Source organism: Kogia breviceps, chromosome 19 (assembly GCF_026419965.1).
Source record: "Kogia breviceps isolate mKogBre1 chromosome 19, mKogBre1 haplotype 1, whole genome shotgun sequence".
NCBI lineage: Eukaryota > Metazoa > Chordata > Mammalia > Artiodactyla > Physeteridae > Kogia > Kogia breviceps.
This window is the reverse complement of record NC_081328.1, coordinates 44,900,063-44,921,360: the sequence shown is the minus strand read 5'-3', so window position 1 is coordinate 44,921,360 and position 21,298 is coordinate 44,900,063. Positions and strand designations below refer to the sequence as shown.

General features: G+C 44.6%; 1 protein-coding gene and 1 pseudogene across 2 annotated transcripts in view; both read left to right on the top strand.

Annotated features, from left to right (window-relative positions):
• PITPNC1 (phosphatidylinositol transfer protein cytoplasmic 1) overlaps positions 1 to 21,298 on the top strand; it is a 259,452-nt gene that overhangs the window by 39,745 nt on the left and 198,409 nt on the right. The window lies entirely within an intron of this gene.
• The window catches only part of LOC131746286 (RNA-binding protein 4B-like), a 37,902-nt pseudogene that overhangs the window by 15,194 nt on the left and 1,410 nt on the right, over positions 1 to 21,298 (top strand).

Genomic DNA, 21,298 nt, shown 5'->3' with positions numbered 1-21,298 from the left:
TTACTTAAAAGCATAAAGCCGGAGGAATGCATAACTCACACATTTCCACACATTTTAGGTCTCCAAGGGCTCCACGTGAATCAGCCTGAAAACCCTTTCTTCGTTTATCTTTGAAGTGGTGACTTTTTTGGACAACGGGTTGTACGTCTATTTCATCAGCAACACCTGTATTTAAAATGTCCTCTGTTTGGCTCAGTCTGATATTTTCAGTTTCAGGTGGCACCAACCACACCCCCGTATTTCCCCAGTGGATTAACCCTCCAGGAAAGTTCCAGATATCTGAAACTCTCAGGAAACAAGCTGGGTGTGCCTGATAAGGAAGGTTTAACAAAATCATGTAAATTTTTCTAGGATATTTTCTATCATAATAGCTAACATTTTGCTGGTCTTGCTATGTTCTAGAAACTTTGTTACAGGCTTTCTGAACATCAAAGAAAAAAATTTAACTCTAAGAAAAAAATAAATACTCCTCTGCCTTGATCTCTTGAGAGATCTTTGTAAATATCAGCTATTATAGTGTATCCTACCTATGGATTTCAGCTCTGTGGGACTATTGTTCTCATTTAGCTTACCACTATTTATTGAGTGATTATTATGTGCCAGAAACTGCTCTGGGCACTAGGGATGTGCAGCCACATGTCAAGGAACGCCTGGGGCCACCAGAAACTTCCTGCCTTCTCCATGGGAGGACCCAGACAATAACATAAACATAAAACTATAATGTAATGTCAGGTAGAGATTTTAAAAAGGCAGGACAAAGGAGCAGGAAGTAGGGATGGGGAAAGTGATGGGGAAGGCCTTTGAAGAAGTGACATTTGAGCCGAGACCTGCATGAATCATGGGAACAAGCCTTGCAGATATTTGGCAAAAGAGCCAATTGCTTCTGCACTAAATGGTTCTCCCTCTTCTGCTTTTTATAGTTTTCCTGTCTTCTCCTTGCTTGAGCCAGACCAACGGAAGCCAGATCTAGAGAGGAGACAGAGCTACAAATGTGCGGTAGGGAAGGCAAAGGGCTTAGCTGCCGCCGCAGGAGCAGGTCTGGACACGTGGGTGATGCCGCATAGGGAGAGTGCGGTGGCTGCTGTGATCAGCCAAGCTTGCAGGCAGTTGCATCAGAGGACCACCCAGCCAGGGGACTAGACGCATCCAAAGAATAGTCCAGCGGCCAGCAGAAGTACAGTACAGGCTGAATGGGGGTGTTGTCAGCAGAGACCACAGGTGGCACTGCTACTTGGGCTCAGAACAGAACCTGGCTCTCCAAGAGCATGGAACAGAGCAAGGCCGGAGCTTAGAAGCAGAAACTCTGGTTTAAGAGAGCACCTTGATTACATATGTTAAGGAGGTCAAGCGTTTAGTGCTTAGAACCAGGGCTGCAGCTTGGGAATGAGTCTTGCAGCAACGGGCTTAATGCTGACACTTCAGCTATGGAGCCAGAGTCCTGTGTCCCCTCCTCCTGCTCATATAGGATGACCAGAAACTTCCGTGCATCCCTTTGAATGCCATCAGCTCTCTGCTGCTCTCTGTTATACTGCCTGTCCATTTGCCCATGTAGATTGCCTCCTCTGCCCGGGAACTCATTAGCTTTACCGGCAAAGGGACGCTCTCAGCCCTGTTCACACAGTTTCCTCTTCTGGCTCCTCACAGGCCTATAACAGAACCTTCACATTCCCCTTGGCAAAATGCTGTCATCTTTTTGGGGGAGGTAGGCTAGAAGCCAAAAGCACAAGATCTAGACTCAGACCACCTGGTTTGAGCCCTGGCTCCCCTTGGCAAGTGACTCAACCTCAGTTACCTCATCTGTAAAATGGGAATAAGAGAGATAAACCCACACATATATGGTCACCTTATCTTTGATAAAGGAGGGAAGGATATACAGTGGAGGAAAGACAGCCTCTTCAATAAGTGGTGCTGGGAAAACTGGACAGCTACCTGTAAAATTATGAAATTAGAACACTCCCTAACACCACACACAAAAGTAAACTCAAAATGGGTTAAAGACCTAAATGTAAGGCCAGACACTATCAAACTCTTAGAGGAAAACATAGGCAGAACACTCTATGACATAAATCACAGCAAGATCCTTTTTGACCCATCTCCTAGAGAAATGGAAATAAAAACAAAAATAAACAAATGGAACCTAATGAAACTTAAAAGCTTTTGCACAGCAAAGGATACCATAAACAAGACCAAAAGACAACCCTCAGAATGGGAGAAAATAGTTGCAAATGAAGCAACTGACAAAGGATTAATCTCCAAAATTTATAAGCAACTCATGCAGCTCAATAACAAAAACACAAACGACCCAATCCAAAAATGGGCAGAAGACCTAAATAGACATTTCTCCAAAGAAGATATACAGATGGCCAACAAACACATGAAAGAATGCTCAACATCATTAATCATTAGAGAAATGCAAGTCAAAACTACAATGAGATATCATCTCACACCGGTCAGATTGGCCATCATCAAAAGCTCTAGAAACAATAAATGCTAGAGAGGGTGTGGAGAAAAGGGAACCCTCTTGCACTGCTGGTGGGAATGTAAATTGATACAGCCACTATGGAGAACAGTATGGAGGTTCCTTAAAAAACTAAAAGTAGAACTACCATACGACCCAGCAATCCCACTACTGGGCATATACCCTGAGAAAACCATAATTCAAAAAGAGTCATGTACCAAAATGTTCATTGCAGCTCTATTTACAATAGCCAGGACATGGAAGCAACGTAAGTGTCCATCAACAGATGAATGGATAAAGAAGATGTGGCACATATACACGATGGAATATTACTCAGCCATGAAAAGAAATGAAACTGAGTTATTTGTAATGAGGTGGATAGACCTGGAGTCTGTCATACAGAGTGAAGTAAGTCAGAAGGAGAAAAACAAATACCGTATGCTAACACATATATATGGAATCTAAGAAAAAAAAATGTCATGAAGAGATTAATGGTAGGACGGGAATAAAACACAGACCTACTAGAGCATGGACATATACACACTACCAAATGTAAATTAGATAGCTAGTGGGAAGCTGCCGCATGGCACAGGGAGATCACCTCTGTGCTTTGCGACCACCTAGAGGGGTGGGATAGGGAGGGTGGGAGGGAGGGTGATGCAAGAGGGAAGAGATATGGGAACATATGTATATGTATAACTGATTCACTTTGTTGTAAAGGAAAAACTAACACACTATTGTAAAAGTTATACTCCAATAAAGATGTTTAAAAAAAAAATGGGAATAAGAATAGCACCTACCTTGTAGGATTGTTGTGAAGATGAAATCCCCCCACAGTGTCTGGCCCCATGAGTGTCACTGCTTTTTATATGTCTGTGTGGCTTCACTAAACTGGGAAGCCCTCCAGGCACATTCCTGTCCTCATGGGGCTGACATTCTACTGGTGGAGACAGACCATAAGTAAGCGAACACAGAAATAAATAATATAATTTCAGATGGTATTGAGTGTAATAAAGAAAAATCCAATTAGGGTAATATAATCAAGTGACCTAAGGTGCCTGTGGGTGTGGGTATGGGTGCTATTTTATTTTATTTTATTTTCACAGATAAGATCTTTTATTTGTCACCATTAAAAGTCTGAATTTTAAACAGATTCTTGGACTGGTGGCTCATCTCCATCAGCTTGTTCAACTTTAGCACCTGTCTCATCCCCAGTAGCTTTTCTAGAACTACTACCTTCACCATGTAGCTCCATGAGTTTTCCCAATGCACACTTGGGCTTCTTCAGCTTTTTACTTTTCTAACAAAGACATCATGGAGCAGATAAATAGATTGACAAGCCTTTTCTATGTCTTTTCCAATGCCGTCTGGAATCCTGCAAACCAGTAATGATATATTAGAATAAACCTACACTTCATTTAATTTTATTTTAAAAATTAATTTATTAGTTTATTAATTAATTTATTTTGCTGCGTTGGGTCTTAGTTGCCGCGCGCGGGCTTTCTCTAGTTGCGGCGAGCGGGGGCTACTCTTCGTTGCGATACGTGGGCTTCTCGTTGCGGTGGCTTCTCCTGTTGCGGAGCACAGGCTCTAGGCGCGCGGGCTTCCGTAGTCGTGGTGTGTGGGCTCAGTAGTTGTGGCGCACGGGCTCAGTCGCTCCACGGCGTGTGGGATCTTCCCAGACCAGGGCTCGAACCCGTGTCCCCTGCATTCTTAACCACTGCGCCACCAGGGAAGTCCCTGTGGGTGCTATTTTGAATAAGATGGATGGAGAAGGCTTTTCTGAGGATTTGACACTTGAACAATGGTAGGATCCAAGTGACGATCTGTAGGACAGCCGTCCAGGTAGAGGGAGACAGAGCGGTCAACAAGTGCTGGAATGACCTTGGTGTGTTTGAACGAGGAGAATAAGGATAGAGCTGGGTGACCAGGAGGAGCACAGACAGGGTGAAGTGAGGGCAGGGGGAGGAGAGGGGACGGAGCGATGAAGAGGGCAGACTGTGAAGGGCTTCAGGGGCCTGGCCAGGAGTTTGGGACATGGCCTCCTTACAGCGGGAGCCACTGAGAGTTATAAGCAGGGGAGTGACATGATTTTTTTAAAATATAAATTATTTATTTATTTATTTTTGGCTGCGTCGGATCTTCGTTGCTGCCTGTGGGCTTTCTCTAGTTGCAGCGAATAGGGCCACTCTTCATTGCGGTGTGCGGGCTTCTCATTTCAGTGGCTTCTCTTGTTGCGGAGTATGGGCTGTAGGCGCGCAGGCTTCAGTAGTTGCAGCACGCGGGCTCAGTAGCTGTGGCTCACGGGCTTAGTTGTTCCGCGGCATGCGGGATCTTCCCGGACCAGGGCTCAAACCTGTGTCCCCTGCATTGGCAAGTGGATTCTTAACCACTGCGCCACCAGGGAAGCCCTCAGTGGTTGTTTTTGATACGCTTGTTTTGGAGGTGGGAAGGTTCTCACTCTGGACATCCACTGACAGACCTGCAAGATTATGAATCTTGACATGTAGTCTTGAAACCGTGCACCTCAGATTGGGACTTGAACCCACGCGACTGGGACTCGAACCCGGCCCAAACCCACTGTCTTCTAACTGAGATCACACACCTGGTTTCAGGACTTAATGAAGCTCAGGTTCTTGACGTCTCATCGCAGAAAGAATTCAGTGAGAGACAAAGTGATAGGTAAGAAGTGGATTTATTTAGAGAGAAACACACTCCACAGACAGAATGTGGGCCATCTCAGAAGGCGAGAAAGGCTGAGTGACATGATTTGATTTCTGTCTCTTTGCTGTATGGAAAGTCAAGGCAAGAGGAAGAGCAGGGATAGAAGGGCACCAGGGATTCTTGGACTTCAGGGATGTTGACGTTCAGGGATTTGTTCTGATGGCCTTTCAGGGGAGGTGGGATACTCAGTTTAATGATAGCCTTCTGTGGTAGGTCTGATAGTGTCCCCTCAAAATTCATGTCCACCCAGAACCTCAGAATGTGACCTTAATTGGAGATAGGGTTTTTGCAGATGTAGTCAGTTAAGAACCTCGAGATGAAATCATCCTGGATATAGGGTGACTGGGATCCTTATATGAAGAGAGGACACAGACACAGAGAAGATGGCCTTGTGAAGGCGAAGGCAGAGGTTGGGAACCTGCAGCTGCAAGTCGAGGAACGTCTGGGGCCACCGGAAGCTGGAAGAGGCAGGAAGGATTCTTCCCTGGGCCTTCATGGGGAGTGTGGCCCTGCTGATTTTGGACTTCTAGCTTCCAGAGTTGTGAGAGAATAACCTTTCTGTTGCTTTAAGTGACTCAGGTGGTATTATTACTCTGTTATTGCAGTCACAGGAAACTAATGCAGCTCCTAAGGGTCTTTGGTCTCTTAGGAGATTGCACTGGGGTGGAGTGTGGGAGTCTTATCAGGAGCTTTGACAGCTCCGTAGACCTCCCTTAACATCAGGGAGGGTTGTCTTAACCAGGAACTTGAAGGAGCACTAGTAGCCCAGAGGAGGCGTCTGATGAATGTTGGTTGAATGAATGAATGAGTGAGTGAGTGAATGAACAGGCCTGTCTGTGAATGAATAGGGCCGTATCTGCCCTGACCATCATTAAATAGCCCCAATTGTGATAATTATAAGCAGCCATCTACAGTGGCATGGACGCCCCTTCTGCCATGTGCCTTCTAAGCTCCTGCAGGTTGAGAAACCAGATTAATTACGATCTTTGGTAGAATTTGGATGAGAAGGACAGAGTTCCTGAGTGAGAGCCTAAGTGACTTTCGAATGCATAGAATGTGTGAATTTTAGAATCTGGACTTTTAACATTGATTTTCTGAGCTCAGAGGTAATTTTTCCTTCCTTCCTTTTAAATGTTCATTTAGCTGGGTCAAATTAGGAGAACTGGAGAAGCAATCCAGACATATAATCCTCTGCCGCAGCAACAAAAAGCAGTCCTGCTGATGGTTTATTGCTACTAATTTTTTGGTTTTGTTTTGTTTAGAGGTTGAAACTGCTGAACAGTGAGAGGAAACTCCAGGCCACAAAAATTTTATTTTATCGTAATCCTGCCAGGGGCCCACCCCCTCTGCTCCTATAAATTTCTCTTGGCCTGTCCTGTAGAAAGTGTACATGGGCTGAGATCAAGCTTTTTTTTTTTAATTAAACTAATGGACTGCACTCTCCTCCATAAAACACGGGTCCAGGTGGTGATGCCCTGCTGAGCATCGGCCTCTCCCAGGAAACCTGGCCCTTTGTCTTAGTGATACAAATTCCTGGTCGCCTCTGGACACACAGTAGGTAATGAATGAATGCTTCTTTAATTGAAATCAGGGCTGAAATGCAAAACTGGTTGGGCATGTGTACCTGGACAGTGTCCATTTCTATGTCAGTTTGTCTCCTGTGTAGTTGATGAGCTTCCTAATGTTGATTTTTAAAAGAACCAAGAACTGTATTTAGTTAATTTTTAAAAATGCAGACTAGGATTCAAAACAGCTGTGTTTGCTGTTGGCATGGCTGTTATCCTCTTCATACTGGTGTTTTGTCACAACAGTACCACATTGTAGAAACAAAAGTTTAGAAAGAGGGGTGGAAGGAGGGGGGTATGATGAATTGGGAGATTGGGATTGACATATCTACACTAATATGTATAAAATAGATAATAATAAGAACCTGCTGTATGAAAAATAAATAAATAAAATAAGATTCAAGGAAAAGAAAAAGGATGACTTTTCACCCTCCAGCTACCAGTACAACCTGCAGCCTCAGCTCATAGTATTTAATTTTGTATCTGGTAATAGGGCTCAGAGACAATTCTTTTTTTTTTTTTTTTTTTTTTAGCATCTTTATTGGAGTATAATTGCTTTACAATATTGTGTTAGTTTCTGCTGTATAACAAAGTGAATCAGCTATATGCATGTGTACATCCCCATATCCCCTCCCTCTTGCATCTCCCTCCCACCCCCCTTTTCCCACCCCTCTAGGTGGTCACAAAGCACCGAGCTGATCTCCCTGTGCTATGAGGCTGCTTCCCACTAGCTATCTTACATTTAGTAGTGTATATATGTCAATGCTACTCTTTCACTTCGTCCCAGCTTACCCTTCCCCCTCCCCGTGTCCTCAAGTCCATGCTCTACATCTGTGCCTTTATTCCTGTCCTGCCCCTAGGTTCATCAGAACCTTTTTTTTTTTTAGATTCCTTATATATGTGTTAGCATATGGTATTTGTTTTTCTCAGAGACAGTTCTGTGAAGCAGATGTGTGAAGGGCTGATCCTTATGGAAGCTAACTTGTTTTTTTTTTTTTAATTTATTTTTATTTATTTATTTTTAGCTGCGTTGGGTCTTTGTTGCTGTGCACGGGCTTTCTTTAGTTGCAGTGAGCGAGGGCTACTCTTTTGTTGCAGTGTGCTTCTCCTGTTGCGGAGCATGGGCTCTAGGTGAGCAGGCTTCAATAGTTGTGGCACACGGGCTCAGTAGTTGTTGCTCGCAGGCTCTAGAGCACAGGCTCAGTAGTTGTGGTGCATGGGCTTAGTTGCTCCGCGGCATGTGGGATCTTCCCGGACCGGGGCTCAAACCCATGTCCCCTGCACTGGCAGGCAGATTCTTTTTTTTTTTTTTGTGGTTCGCGGGCCTCTCACTGTTGTGGCCTCTCCCGTTGCAGAGCACAGGCTCCGGACACGCAGGCCCAGTGGCCATGGCTCACGGGCCCAGTCGCTCCGCGGCATGTGGGATCCTCCCGGACCGGGGCACGAACCCGTGTCCCCTGCATCGGCAGGCGGACTCTCAACCACTGCACCACCAGGGAAGCCCATGGCAGGCGGATTCTTAACCACTGTGCCACCAGGAAAGCCCTGGAAGCTAATTTCTTATAGAAATAAATATATTCTGCAGCCCTGGGAAGGGGTCGTGAAATTATTCTAAGACGCTTCCTTTTTGAGTTCGTTTGAATATGTTCATGGGTTGTGTAGAATTTTTTGCATCCCATTATCCAATGTATCACCTTTTGACACATTTCTTGTTTATAAGCATCCCAGATAGTGATGAATAGAGAAAGAAGATAAAGGAAAAAAATAAAATGAACAGGAAAACAAAAGAAGCAAACAAGCAAGTCCAAAAAAAGGGGGGGGGTACTTTCCTGGTGGCACAGTGGCTGAGAATCCACCTGCCAATGCAGGGGACACGGGTTCCATCCCTGGTCAACATGCCGCGGAGCAACTAAGCCCATGAGCCACAACTACTGAGCCTGCACTCTAGAGCCCGTGAGCCACAACTACTGAGCCTGAGCTCTAGAGCCCGCGAGCCACAACTACTGAAGCCCGTGCGCCTAGAGCTCGTGCTCACAACAAGAGAAGCCACCGCAATGAGAAGCCCACGCACCGCAATGAAGAGTAGACCCCGCTCACCGCAACTACAGAAAGCACACGTGCAGCAACAAAGACCCAACTCAGACAAAAAAAAAAAAAAACCCACAAAACCCAAAACCTCTTTCCCAGTAGGTAATAACTTTGGATGTAAAACTTATCAGGCAGGCAGGAGGAGAGTGAAAAGTCTGCCTAAAATGAGAGCTGTCTGTAGGCTGCATTCAGGTTATCACAGGTCGCCTGCAGGCTGGAACACAGCCAAAACTAGGGTGAGGCTAGTGAGACACGCCCCCAGGGACCCAAATTGAAGGAGGATCCCCCAAACTCAATAATCACAATGAATAATATTTTTAATCCCTTGTATTTTAAAAATCATCATTAATGCAAAATATTCCCATGTTGAAGAAAATATCAAAATGTTGAGTGCAGGATCTGACACTGCACTGGCAAACTCAAACTCATTCACCTCTCTCTAACCAGAACGTCACTGAGTTCTCAAAAGGAAAAGTTTCTCCTTATTCTAAGCCTGGCTTTGCTCTGGGTTTGAATTCTAGTTCCTTTAGGACCAGCTCTATGAACTCAGGCTCACGACTCAACCTCTCTGAGCTTCCTTTTGTAAAATAAAGATAGCGCTTTCCATTGCAGGGCTCTGGGGGTGGTTTAAAAATATGCCTGTGAGATACTGGGCACATAGTAGATGCCCAATAAACCATAGCATTGAATAATCATAGTTACTCACAGAGAATTCAGTTCTTCAGGAGACCCAAGCAGGTCCTGCCTCTTACACGAGTCTCCTACACATCTGTCAGGGTTAACACAGCTCTGCTTTCACTTTATAGAATGTCTCAGAGTATAGCCTGGTGCCTGCACTTTGAACACTCATACATCTGTTCAACCGCTCAGTAACCAGTTTCCTGTTTAGTCATAGCTCCTTGCCTGGGCCGGGCCATGGATGGCAAGTTGATATCTCTGTACCTCCCTCTCAGAGCAACTCAGCCTTCCGAAGTCATCCAAAAGTTAGGTTTGGTAGCAGCTTTTATTTAAGGCCTCCTCCATCATTGTGAGTCTCTCTTGGGGGCATTTCCACACCTGATGGTTCATCAGGATGATGCCTCACCCTTATTGTCACTTAAACTGTCCACAATCCTGAACTGGCCTCTGATTTGCTCTGCAGAGATGGGGCCATATTGCATGACACAGAACTGAAACTAACATGGGCGGAGTGGAAATCAGATGGGCAGGAGGGTGGAGTGGGAATCCGATTACAAAATGATACAAAAGATTAGGAGAACGCGATTTTTGACCCTGAAGGTTTATGACATAGTTGGGGAGAATACATTGTGCTCGAGCTGAGCCTTTAGGCTGATACTCCTGCTGCATTTATAGAGTCTCTCATTTCTGCCCTAGAAATGTTGCTCGAATTTGGCCTCTTCCTCTTTCACACTCTTGTTTTAGGGCTGTTGGTCCTCATTTACTGCCTGGGCTATGGCAGGGCCCTACCGAGCTCCATGGAAGCCTTGAGGCAAAGAAAACTCTGCAGCCCTATGTCCACTTATCAAAATATCCTCCCATGTTGAGAACCAAGTGGGAAAAGTTAATAAAAGCTCTACAACAAAACATACAACTACATGTAAAGCCTCACGTTGTCCAATCTGTTCCTATATCATTGTCCACCCTTGTAAACCCACCCAGCATGGTGAGGGCTGGGGGGTGGACAGGTGGGGTGGTGCTTGCAATTTCACAATAAAGCAGGGTGGTAAAACAAAGGGTAACAGTCTGTCTTTACTTACACAGTTTGGGTTTTTTTTTTCCATCGTGGACTTTCTTGGCTTTAATTTTGATTTCTAAAAAACTACTGCATTAAAATAATATTCATACAAATCGCTGAGTTCTTTGGCGTCCCCGTAAATTTCGTACCTCACTCTCTCTGTACCTAATCCTGGCTATGACCTGCTGCAAAAGCCCATTCCAGGCTGTTAGGTGCACAGCTGACAGTGAGCTTCCTAACAGACCAACAGTGATCATGTCACTTCCGCATTCGCTCCTGGTTGTCTAAGAGGTAAAATCCAGCCCTGTTGGCCTGGCTTCAAGCCTCTTCACAGTCTGGGCCTCCACTTACCTCACCAGGGCATCTGCCCCACCCGGCCCTGTTCCTTCCTCATCGCGCCTCTTCAGGACTGCGTCTTTGCCCACACCACAACTTCTGCCCGAGTTGCGCTCCTGTCCCCAAACTCCTTCACCTTGGACGTCCCTGCTTAGCTCTTGAGTTCCACCTGGAATAACAGCTCCCGGCTGGGCTGCCTTTTTGAGTTCCCCAGGTAGACTTAATTGCTGTTTTCCCATAGAAATTTGTTTGTTTCCACTCGATTCCTATCCTGGCTGTTACACTCACCATTCCGCTGTGATTTATCTGTTTACCTGTGTCCCCAGTTACACTGCCTGCTCTCCTTGAGGAGAGCAACCGGGCTTTTCATGTCAAATGAATAATGAATACAGCTGGATACAGTGAAAAAAAGCAGTAACAGCAACTATGAAATAATTCATGGAAAACAATAGAACAGCCTAGCGGGCTCTGCTCTTAACGTCAGGCAATTCTGAGTTAGAATGTTGGTTGTCCTTAGCTAGCTTTGTGGCACTAAAATTTTCAGATTTTTACTATGGAAACTTTCAAACATAAGCAAAAGTAGAGAGACCCAGGACTTCCCTGGTGGGCCAGTGGTTAAGACTTTGCCTTCCAATGCAGGGGGTGCAGGTTCAATACCTGGTCAGGGAGCTAAGATCCCACATGCCAAAAAACCAAAACATAAAACACAAGCAATATTGTAACAATTTCAATAAAGACTTCTTTGAAAAGAGATTTATTTATTTGTTTGTTTTTTGGAGGCGTTGGGTCTTCGTTGCTGCACGCGGGCTTTCTCTAGTTGCAGCGAGCGGGGGCTACTCTTCGTTGCAATGCACGGGCTTCTCATTGTGGTGGCTTCTCTTGTCGCAGAGCACGAACTCTAGGCGCGGGCTCAGTAGTTGTGGTACACAGGCTTAGTTGCTCCGTGGCACGTGGGATCTTCCCGGACCAGGGCTCAAACCCGTGTCCCCTGCATTGGCAGGCGGATTCTTAACCACTGTGCCACCAGGGAAGCCCAATAAAGACTTTTTTTAAAAAGTAGAGAGACCCCTCTGATGAACCCACATGTGGCCCACCCCGAATGCCCCACCCTCCACTCCTATCCCTGGATTTTTTTTTGAAGCAAATTCCAGACAACATATTATTCCAAATAGAATTATTTCAATAAGCTCATTAAACTTTTAATTGATTGCAAACTCAATATGAACCACGTGCAAAAAAGAGCTGTCAGTGGGTTGGGGTCATGGGGAGGCCCTTTTAAAGCAAGTCTTGAAGGATGAATACGGATTTTGGCAAAGAAAGGTTGTAAGTCGGAAGCTGTAAGTCATGTGTGCGCAAGGGGTCAACAGATTGTTTTTGCTGGAACAGGGGTCAGGGCGGGGAGAGGCAATGGGGAGAAAAACCTAGGTGTGGAACAGATAGGGGGCCAGGCCCTTGATGCTTTAGAGGCAGCCTTTTAGGTGGGGGGATGGGCTGGGAGAATGTTTTCGTTTTAGGTAACAATGTGTTCCTTTGAAGGTCTGCACTCAATTGTGACAGGGGCCTGAGGACAGTAGTAATATTGATTCAGTGCCCTTCAACTGTCTCTCAGAGCACTTTCCTTGTTAACTGATTTCTCCTTTAACAGAAAAAGAAATCGTCACTGGACATTTAAAGAACTGGCTCCTCTACCAACCACCAGGCTTTAGTGGAGGAGAAATGAGAACTCAGTTTTCCATGCTCAGCCCTACACTAAGATGACCTGGCAACTGTGTATTTTATCCCACTGGGTTTAATCCTTATTATGAATAACAGAGCGAAGCTTTGTTATTCAGGGGAGTGCATTTCTGATGCTGGGAGAATTAGCTGCAATCTTATTCGCAAGGTGCCTTCTGATGCAATGAGGTCTTTTGAAGTGTGCATAAATAGAGGCTATTGTTTAGGCATTTGGAGGTAAGGCTTAGATTGCTCCAGAAGTTCCAGTCTGACTCTAGGTGCCTTTGTTTGGCTGATTCTTTTTTTATTCTCCCTGGGGCCACAAGTAGTAGTTTTCTCCATATGGCTTTAGCGACTTGCCTCTTCATCACCTCCTGAAACTAGGGCACAACCAACACTTTTTCTGAAGGCTTTTCTGCTTAGAGGAGGAGGAAATTGTTCTGAGCCCCAAAAAACAGAATGGAGAAAAAAATGTGCAAGTTTAACTAGGATATCACACAGAAATGGAGCCTTTGGTAAAGAAATAATTTTGTTTCTTATTAAGATTTTTTTTTAAGCTAGGCGAAATAGAAGCATAGTAAAGAATGAGCCTATTAATTTATTGCCACCTGGAGCCTCTTAGGAGACTTTAGGATCTCTGAAGGAGAGAACTGATCATTTGTTTAAGTCTTCGAAGCTCACACACCCCAGTCCCCCAGCACAATAAGCCTTTCTGGGCCTTTGGAGCAGCGGATGTGAAACTTCGTCTTCAAAACCGCAGAGAGAAGTCTCCTTTCTTTGAAGGTGTTTATTTTCTGAAGTTTTTACCTGGGATCCCAGCTAGCACACATGGCTGTTTTTTGGTTTTTTAATTTTTTTCTTGCAATGAGAAATTTTAAGATCTACTCTCTCAGCAGCTTTCAAATGTACAATCGAGTATCGTTACCCATGGTCTCCACACCAATACATCACATACCCAGGACTTCTCTCACCACACTGCTTTTCTGGAAAGGCTTATTGAAAATGATTTGTGGGCTTAATCTAGGTGTTTTCTTTTGATCACCTCGGTCTGCATGTGTCCCTGACTGTATGACTGTCTGAGGTTCTTCCACCCAGAGTGAAGTGATTTTCTCATCTGGAACCAGATGCTTCCAGAATCGGGGCAGCTTCCGCGACTTGCGGGAGGGGGGTTACCAGGCTTCTCCAGGACCCAGGAAGCTAGCAGCCCTTTGCAGGTGCTTCACGTGTGCTTTATTCACGACTCCATCTTCATAATGTTACCTCCATTTCTCCCCTCCCCTGGATCTGTTTAGAGGCACCGGGCCATTCTCTCCTCTTTTGTGACTCTGTGAATCTAACACTAGAATCTAGTCCTTCCCAAGGGATAAGATCTTCTGGTGCAAAGTCCTTTCTCACCATCCACAGACAAAATCACCATTAGGCCATGTTTACTGAACTGCAAAGGTGGGTGCATTGTCTCCTTCAAGCACTAACATTTTATCTCTTTGCTCTTTCCCCTTGTCACCTGTGCGTTGTCACCCAAGCGATTAAAACCATTTGGTTGTAATTCTTTGATCTGCACTGACCTTCTAAGGGGTGTCCATGTTGACACAGCAAAGTCCCTTCTCTTGCCTTTTCTCCTCTGCCATGTTTGAGCTTGGCTTAAAGGCTTGGTATTTGGAAGAAGTTAAAAGTGATCCAGTGACTTGCTTTGGACGATGCTGAGACACACATCTTTTGAAGCCTTAGACTGGGGCGTGTCAATTTAATCTGGAGTCTGTCAGCTTGTTGCATTCTGACCACCCGTTTTGAGGGCTTGCTGAGAACCTGAGATTATTTGTTAAACTGCCATTGGAATAAGCACAACACTTTTCTTTAAAGGGAAAAGAACTTTTTAAAGAAAGTAATAAGCATACCTCTATATTTTCTTGACAGATATCAAAGAAAAAACAATCTTCCTGTTTTCACCTTGACAAGACATCTAACACCGCTGGGAGGTTTTGCTTGCATGAGAACTTCGACATTATAATCTAGAAATCTCAGGCTCAACAACTTTCTCTGTCTGGGGGTGGGGAAAAGGGATGATAAAATAGTTTTGTATACAGCTGGTTACCAAAATAATCAAATATGAAAGCTATTTCATCTCCTTTTAAAAGGTTAGTCTTTTGATATATGAATCACAATTGATGCTAAAAGGAAAGTGTTAGAAACATAACTTTTTTTCTCTGCTAGTTCAGGTTTTGAATGTTTTAATTACTTAACTGTTTATTTTTCTGCAGTGAGGTTAGTACTGGTAGCCAGTGATTACCAACAATTAAAAAAACAAGTCATCCAAGACAACACTTACACTCCCAGAAAACCCAATTAAAAGCACACTTCGTTTCTTGCTTTCATGGTTTAGAAGTAAATTTTGAATCAGTTTCATGATTCTTGTGGTATTTTTCCAAATTAATGACTTTGGACATTTGGACAATGAGCTGGATGAATGCTGAATGTGTTTTCTTCCCTTTGCTATCAATTAGATATTTAAGAATGCATCTTATGAAGAAATAGCCACCTAAAAATAGGCCACAGTCCTGTATCCTTCCTCAGACGGAATACTGCACAGGAGACTTAAAAAAAATTGAGGTTATATGTGTCATAAAATTTACATTTTAACCTTTTTTAAGTGTACAGTTCAGTGGCATTAAGTACATTAAATGCTGTGCAACCATCACCACTATGCATCTCCAGAACTTTTTTGTCAACCCAAACAGAAACTCTGTACCCATTAAACACTAACTCCTTGTGCCCCCTCCCCCCAGCCCCTGGCAGCCACCATTCTATTTGTACTTTCTGTTTCTATGAATTTGACTATTCAAGGCACCTCATATAAGTGGCATCATGTGTCTGGATTATTTCATTGAGCGTAATGCTTTGTACGTTCATCCATGTGGTAGCATCTGTCAGAATTTCCTTCCTTTACAAGGCTGGATAATATTCCATTGTATGTAGGTACCACATTCAGCTTATCCACTCATCTGTCACTCAATGCACCGGAGACTTTTAAAATTTAATTTTTGCTCTCATCACACACATACACAAAAAGGTAACCACGAGAAGAAATATGTTAATTAGCTTGACTGTAGTAATCATTTCACTATGTATATGTATCTGAAATCATCATCTCAAACGCCTTAAGTATATATAATTTTTATTTAAAAAAAATAGAATAGTAGGGCTTCCCTGGTGGTGCAGTGGTTGAGAATCCGCCTGCCGATGCAGGGGACACGGGTTCGTGCCCCGGTCCGGGAAGATCCCATATGCTGCGCAGCGGCTGGGCCCGTGAGCCGTGGCCACTGAGCCTGTGCGTCCGGAGCCTGTGCTCTGCAACTGGAGAGGCCACAGCAGTGAGAGGCCCGCGTACTGCAAAAAAAAAAAGAAAAGAATAGAATAAAAATTTTGTTTTTAATATGTGCTATTTGGCATCTTTCCCCCTAATTTCCTGGCATTCTTTCACTTGCAGGTCATTTTTTGAGCCTTACATGCTGACAGGTGCTGAGAACATGGGGATGAATGAGCTCTACTCTGCATGCAGGGAACTTCTTTTCTGGTTGTGTAGACAGACCAGGAAGTAGGGTCCAAGGCTTGGTGGTGGCCACCCAAGCAGAAAGCAGAGGGGAAGGTGGGGGACTCGAGAAGGGCCACATCCATTGTGGGTGGGAGTGTGGGGGCCTGATGAATGGAGGCCTCTAGGTCAAGTTCTCCTACTCAAAGGCTAGAAATAGATGTCAGCAAAATTAAAGGTCATGTATAGAAGGAGAATCTGATATACTGCAGTACTCCACCTCTAGGCATGATTTCTAGTAAATTATATTCAAGTTTTACCGTCAAAGACACTTCTCTCCCCTAAAATAATAGAGCACAACTTTAACTCACTTGGCCCCTAAATAGACAGGAGGTTGTGTGGGGTATGACGAACTTTCAAGCAGTATTACCATACATGGTGCAACACTTAAATTTTCAAAATCGGATCTGTGCATTCTATACCCATTTGTACATACAAACAATATAATTAACTTGTCCATGGTGGAAGAATATAGAATCTGGATCTTCTGGCATTTAGCCTACTGTTCTTTTGTCTATATTTCGTAGTACCCTGTATATAACAATCTGTGAAATTTTGTGTCCTCTCCATGTGTTAGCCATCTGGGGGCTTTGGGAAGGTCCAAGAAGGTAGATCTCCAGGGTGCCAATTTGCACAGTATATTATTGACAAGATGGTAGAACGGATGTGCATTTGGATGGTTGTGGATGAGCTGAGGGCAATAGATGGAATCTGACCCATGTACCCTTAACTTGAAAGAGCAGACTAGTACCCATATTCACAATATGAGAGTTTCAAAGGCAGCTAAAGCATGCACCTTGCTTTCTAGATAGCAGATTCTATATAGTCTCAATTGCCTCTGCTATGTTCTGCATTCTGCTCTCCCATCTATGTATTTGTCCCCGGTTTGATCATCATCTTTGGCATGCTTGTTTTGTAATCTGTAACTCCTTGTAAAATCTGTTGGCGGTCTGCTAGGAACAAACTGACCACAAGAACAGCAACATGGCGCCCGCGAGCCTGAGGCAGTGCGCAGTGGCGCGTGCGTGAGCTGACGCGCGAGCAGCGCCCGGTCACGCCGCCGCGGCTCGGGCGCCCGCCGCCATTTTGTAGGGTTCTCTGAGACGCTGGGGCCACCGCCGCCGCCACACGGAGGCTCTTGTCCGGAAAGTGATCCCGTTCATCGGAAACCTGACCCAGGAGGGCACAGAGCAGGCAATCCGCTGACTCCTCGAGCAGTGTGGGAAGGTGCTGGAATGTGACGTCATTAAGAACTACAGCTTTGGGAATTCCCTGGCGCTCCAGTGGTTAGGACTCCTTGCTTTCACCAGGGAGGGCTCCGGTTTGATCCCTGGTCGGGGCACTAAGGTCCCGCAAGCTGCGCTAAAAAACAAACAACAACAACAAAAGCCACAAAACTACGGCTTTGTGCACATAGAGGACCAGGCGGCGGCCGAGGATGCCATCCACTACAAGCTGCACAGGGTGAACGTCACCGTGGAAGCCGGCAAGGATAAGAGCAAAGCTTCAGGGACTTCCCTGGTGGCGTAGTGGTTAAGAATCCGCCTGCCCATGCAGGGGACACGGGTTCAAGCCCTGGTTCGGGAAGGCCCCACATGCTGCAGAGCAACTAAGCCTATAAGCCTGTGCGCCACAACTGCTGAAGCCCGTGTGCCACAAGTGCTGAAGCCCGTGTGCCTAGAGCCCATGCTCTGCAACAAGAGAAGCCACTGCAATAAGAAGCCTGTGCACCACAGCGAAGAGTAACCCCCGCTCAATGCAACTAGAGACGCAACTAGAGAAAGCCTGCGTGCAGCAACGAGGACCCAATGCAGCCATACATAAATAAATAAATTTATTTTAAAAAGAAAAAGAGCAAAAACTTCAGCCAAGTTGCACGTAGGCAACATCAGTCCTGCTTCTACCAACCAAGAGCTTTGGGCCAGGTTAGAGGAGCATGGTTCAGTCATCGAATGTGACATTGTGAAAGATTATGCCTTCGTACACGTGGAGCGGGCAGAGGATGCAGTAGGGCTGTCAGGGGCCTTGACAACACAGAGTTTCAAGGCACACGAACATAGGTGCAGTTGTCCACCAGCCAGCTTCGGACTGCCCCTGGGATGGGAGACCAGAGTGGCCGCTGTCAGTGTGGGAAAGAGCAGCACTGGTCAGAAGAATGCCCAGTAGATCATATGGGTAGTGTGGCGGACATTACCGAGCTCTATAACAAACAGTATGGAGCAGCGTGCACACCTGACACCGTTGGCTACGGGGAATCCATGTATAACAGTGATGCATGGGGAGCACTCCACCATTAGCCTTACCGAGTCTGCTCCTAGGAGGCAGTGGCGGCAGCAGCTTCCGTGTCCAACTACCTACAGCAATTGTCCCATCTGCTTCAAGACCACAGCACAGCCCTAGGTGAGGATTATGCTGGCAGCCTCTCTTTCCTGTACAGTGGAATCCCTCTTAACTTGCTTTCCTTAGGAGTTGACCCCTCTCCCTGTCTACCTGCAGCATCTCCTTTCCGTTTATTTTTATTTTCAAATTTAATTTTCTTAAAAATTTTTTTTCAATTGGCTGCACCTTGTGGCATGCAGGGTCTTAGTTCCCTGACCAGGGATGAACCTTTCCCCCCCCACCCCCAAAGCGCTGGGTTATAACCACTGGACCACCAGGGAATTCCCCTCCTTTCCCTTTAAAATGACCATATGTAGTGGCAAGCAACCTTCTCCTCTTCTCTGTTAGCTCTGGACCTTGACACTGAAGCTAATCTTCTGAAATTGCTAGGACCATTGGGGTTTTTGTTTGTTGTTGTTTTGTCTTTTTATGTCTGATCGTGGTACAACAGCTGAAATTTAGCCTTGCTTTACTCCACTCCTTTCACTTTTTTAAAATAAAATATTTTAACAAATAAACGTTTCTAACGCTTAAAAAAAAAAAAAAAGAACAGTGACAGAAGGAAAAGCATTTTCTTAATGTCGTTGCACGGATGACAGGGTAGACTCTGTAATTCGCCTTTTTTTTTTCTTTTTTTTTTGGCTGCGCGCTTGCAGGTGTCTTAGTTCCCTGACCAGGGAATCAAACCCAGGCCCCCAGCAGCGGAAGTGAGGAGTCCTAACCACTGGACTGCCAGGGAATTCCCTATAATGAGCCTTTTTGATCTTGAGCCCTAAGTTCTTGCTGTTTATGTGAGTCCATAGCAATGTTAACAGTTCAGTGGTTTCAGTGACTATTTCTTTGCTGAGAATTCCCCAAGCCACAGCGTCAACCCCAGACTCTTTGCAACTGTTTGCTGGGTATTTGTACCTGAATATCTTGACAGCACCTCACAATCAACCTAAAACAGTATTTATGTCACCACCTTCCCCCAGAACTGCTTCTGCTCCTGTCGTCCTTATTTGTTTTCCTGACACCAACATCTTAGCTGCTGAGATTAGAAACTGTCTTCTTTCCCACGACCTCATTAGAAACTAAATAGTTGGTTCTGTATCTTTTACCTGGCCATGGCCTCTTGCTTTTTTCCCCTCATCTCTAAGTCATCTTCTTTTTACACTGCCTCCAGAGATAGCTTTCTAAAACTTCACTCAGCCCCCTTCAAATTCTGTAGTGACTTCCCATGACCTATGAGATGGAAGTACCAACTTCTTACCAGCTTCTTGTTTTCTCACTTACCTCATCTCTAAGTGCAGCTTGCCCTTTAGTATCACCCGTTTCTTTTCCCTCCCCAAATCCTACTTGAGTTTTCATGCCTTCCTGCCTCTGCACACTGTTAAACCCCTGCCTCAGCTAAATGTCCATTATCAGGATATAATCTCAAAATTTCTCTCTTCTAAAGCCTTCCCTACCCTTTCTTCCACCTCGAGCAGATATCTGCCCCATCGCTCCTGTAGTTTTGTTTTAAAACAGCTTTATTGAGGTCTAATTTGCACAAGTATACTGATGAGTTTTAGCAAATCCATGTATTTGTGCAACCACAATTCAGTTTTAGTACTTTCTGTCACCCCAGAAAGTTCTCTCTTGACTGTTTGTAGACAGTCCTTGCTCTCACCCCAATCTCAGGCAACCACTGATCCGCTTCTGCATCTATAGCTTGTCTTTTCTAGAAATGTCATATAAAATCATGCAATATGCAGTCTTTTGAGACTGGCTTCCCTCAGCATGCTGTTTTTGAGTTCATCCATATTGCTGAGTGTATCATAGTTGGATCTTTTTTTATTGCTGAGTAGTATTCCATTGTGTGGGCATACCACATTTTGTTTACCCAGTTACCAGTTGATGGACGTTTGGGTTGTTTCCAGTTTGGGGTTATTATGAAAATACTGCTATGATCATCTGTATACAAGTCTTGGTATGGATGCATGTTTCCATTCCGCTCAGGTAGATACTTAAGAGTTGAATTTCTGGGTCATATGTTTAAAAAGAAAGAAAGCACCAGGTTGTTTTTCAAAGTGGCTGTTGCATTTTATATTTTACGTTCTGCTTTCTCACATCCTTGCCAATATTTGATATTATCTGTCCTTTTGATCAGATATTTTACTGGGTGTGGTGGTATCTCATTGTGGTTTTAATTTGCATTTTCTGTAGTCATTTAAAACTGCTTTCTATTATAGAATGTTTTGTTGTATTGATATATATCTTCTGATCTGTGCGCTATGCTAGGGTTTGTTAAGTGAATGAATGAACAATCCCATACTTAGGATGAGTGGCCAAATTCTCAGTTATTTTTAGTAACAGAAAACACTGATAAGTTAACTTCAGAAATGATATGAAAGTCAAGTCTCTCTCCCTGAACAAATTTTTGCCAGAGTTTCTAAGAAGCAATAACCTTGACTGAACTAAGTTTTACTTTATTTTTTTTGCTCACCCCTTGGTGAAAGGTAATGGATAAAAAGTATAGACATAGCAGGAGAAGGAGAAAAGAAACACTCTCTATAAACGACTAAGAGCTTGCGGAATAGCTTGGGAGAGAGAACCGTTTGGGTTCTTGGTTCCTCCATGGTTCCAGGTGTGGGGACTCCATTAATACTGTGACTTCTGCTTCTCCCCATCTGCTTTTCTCTGTCAATTCAAACAGGAGTCTGCAGACATTTTCTGTAAAGGGTCACATAGTA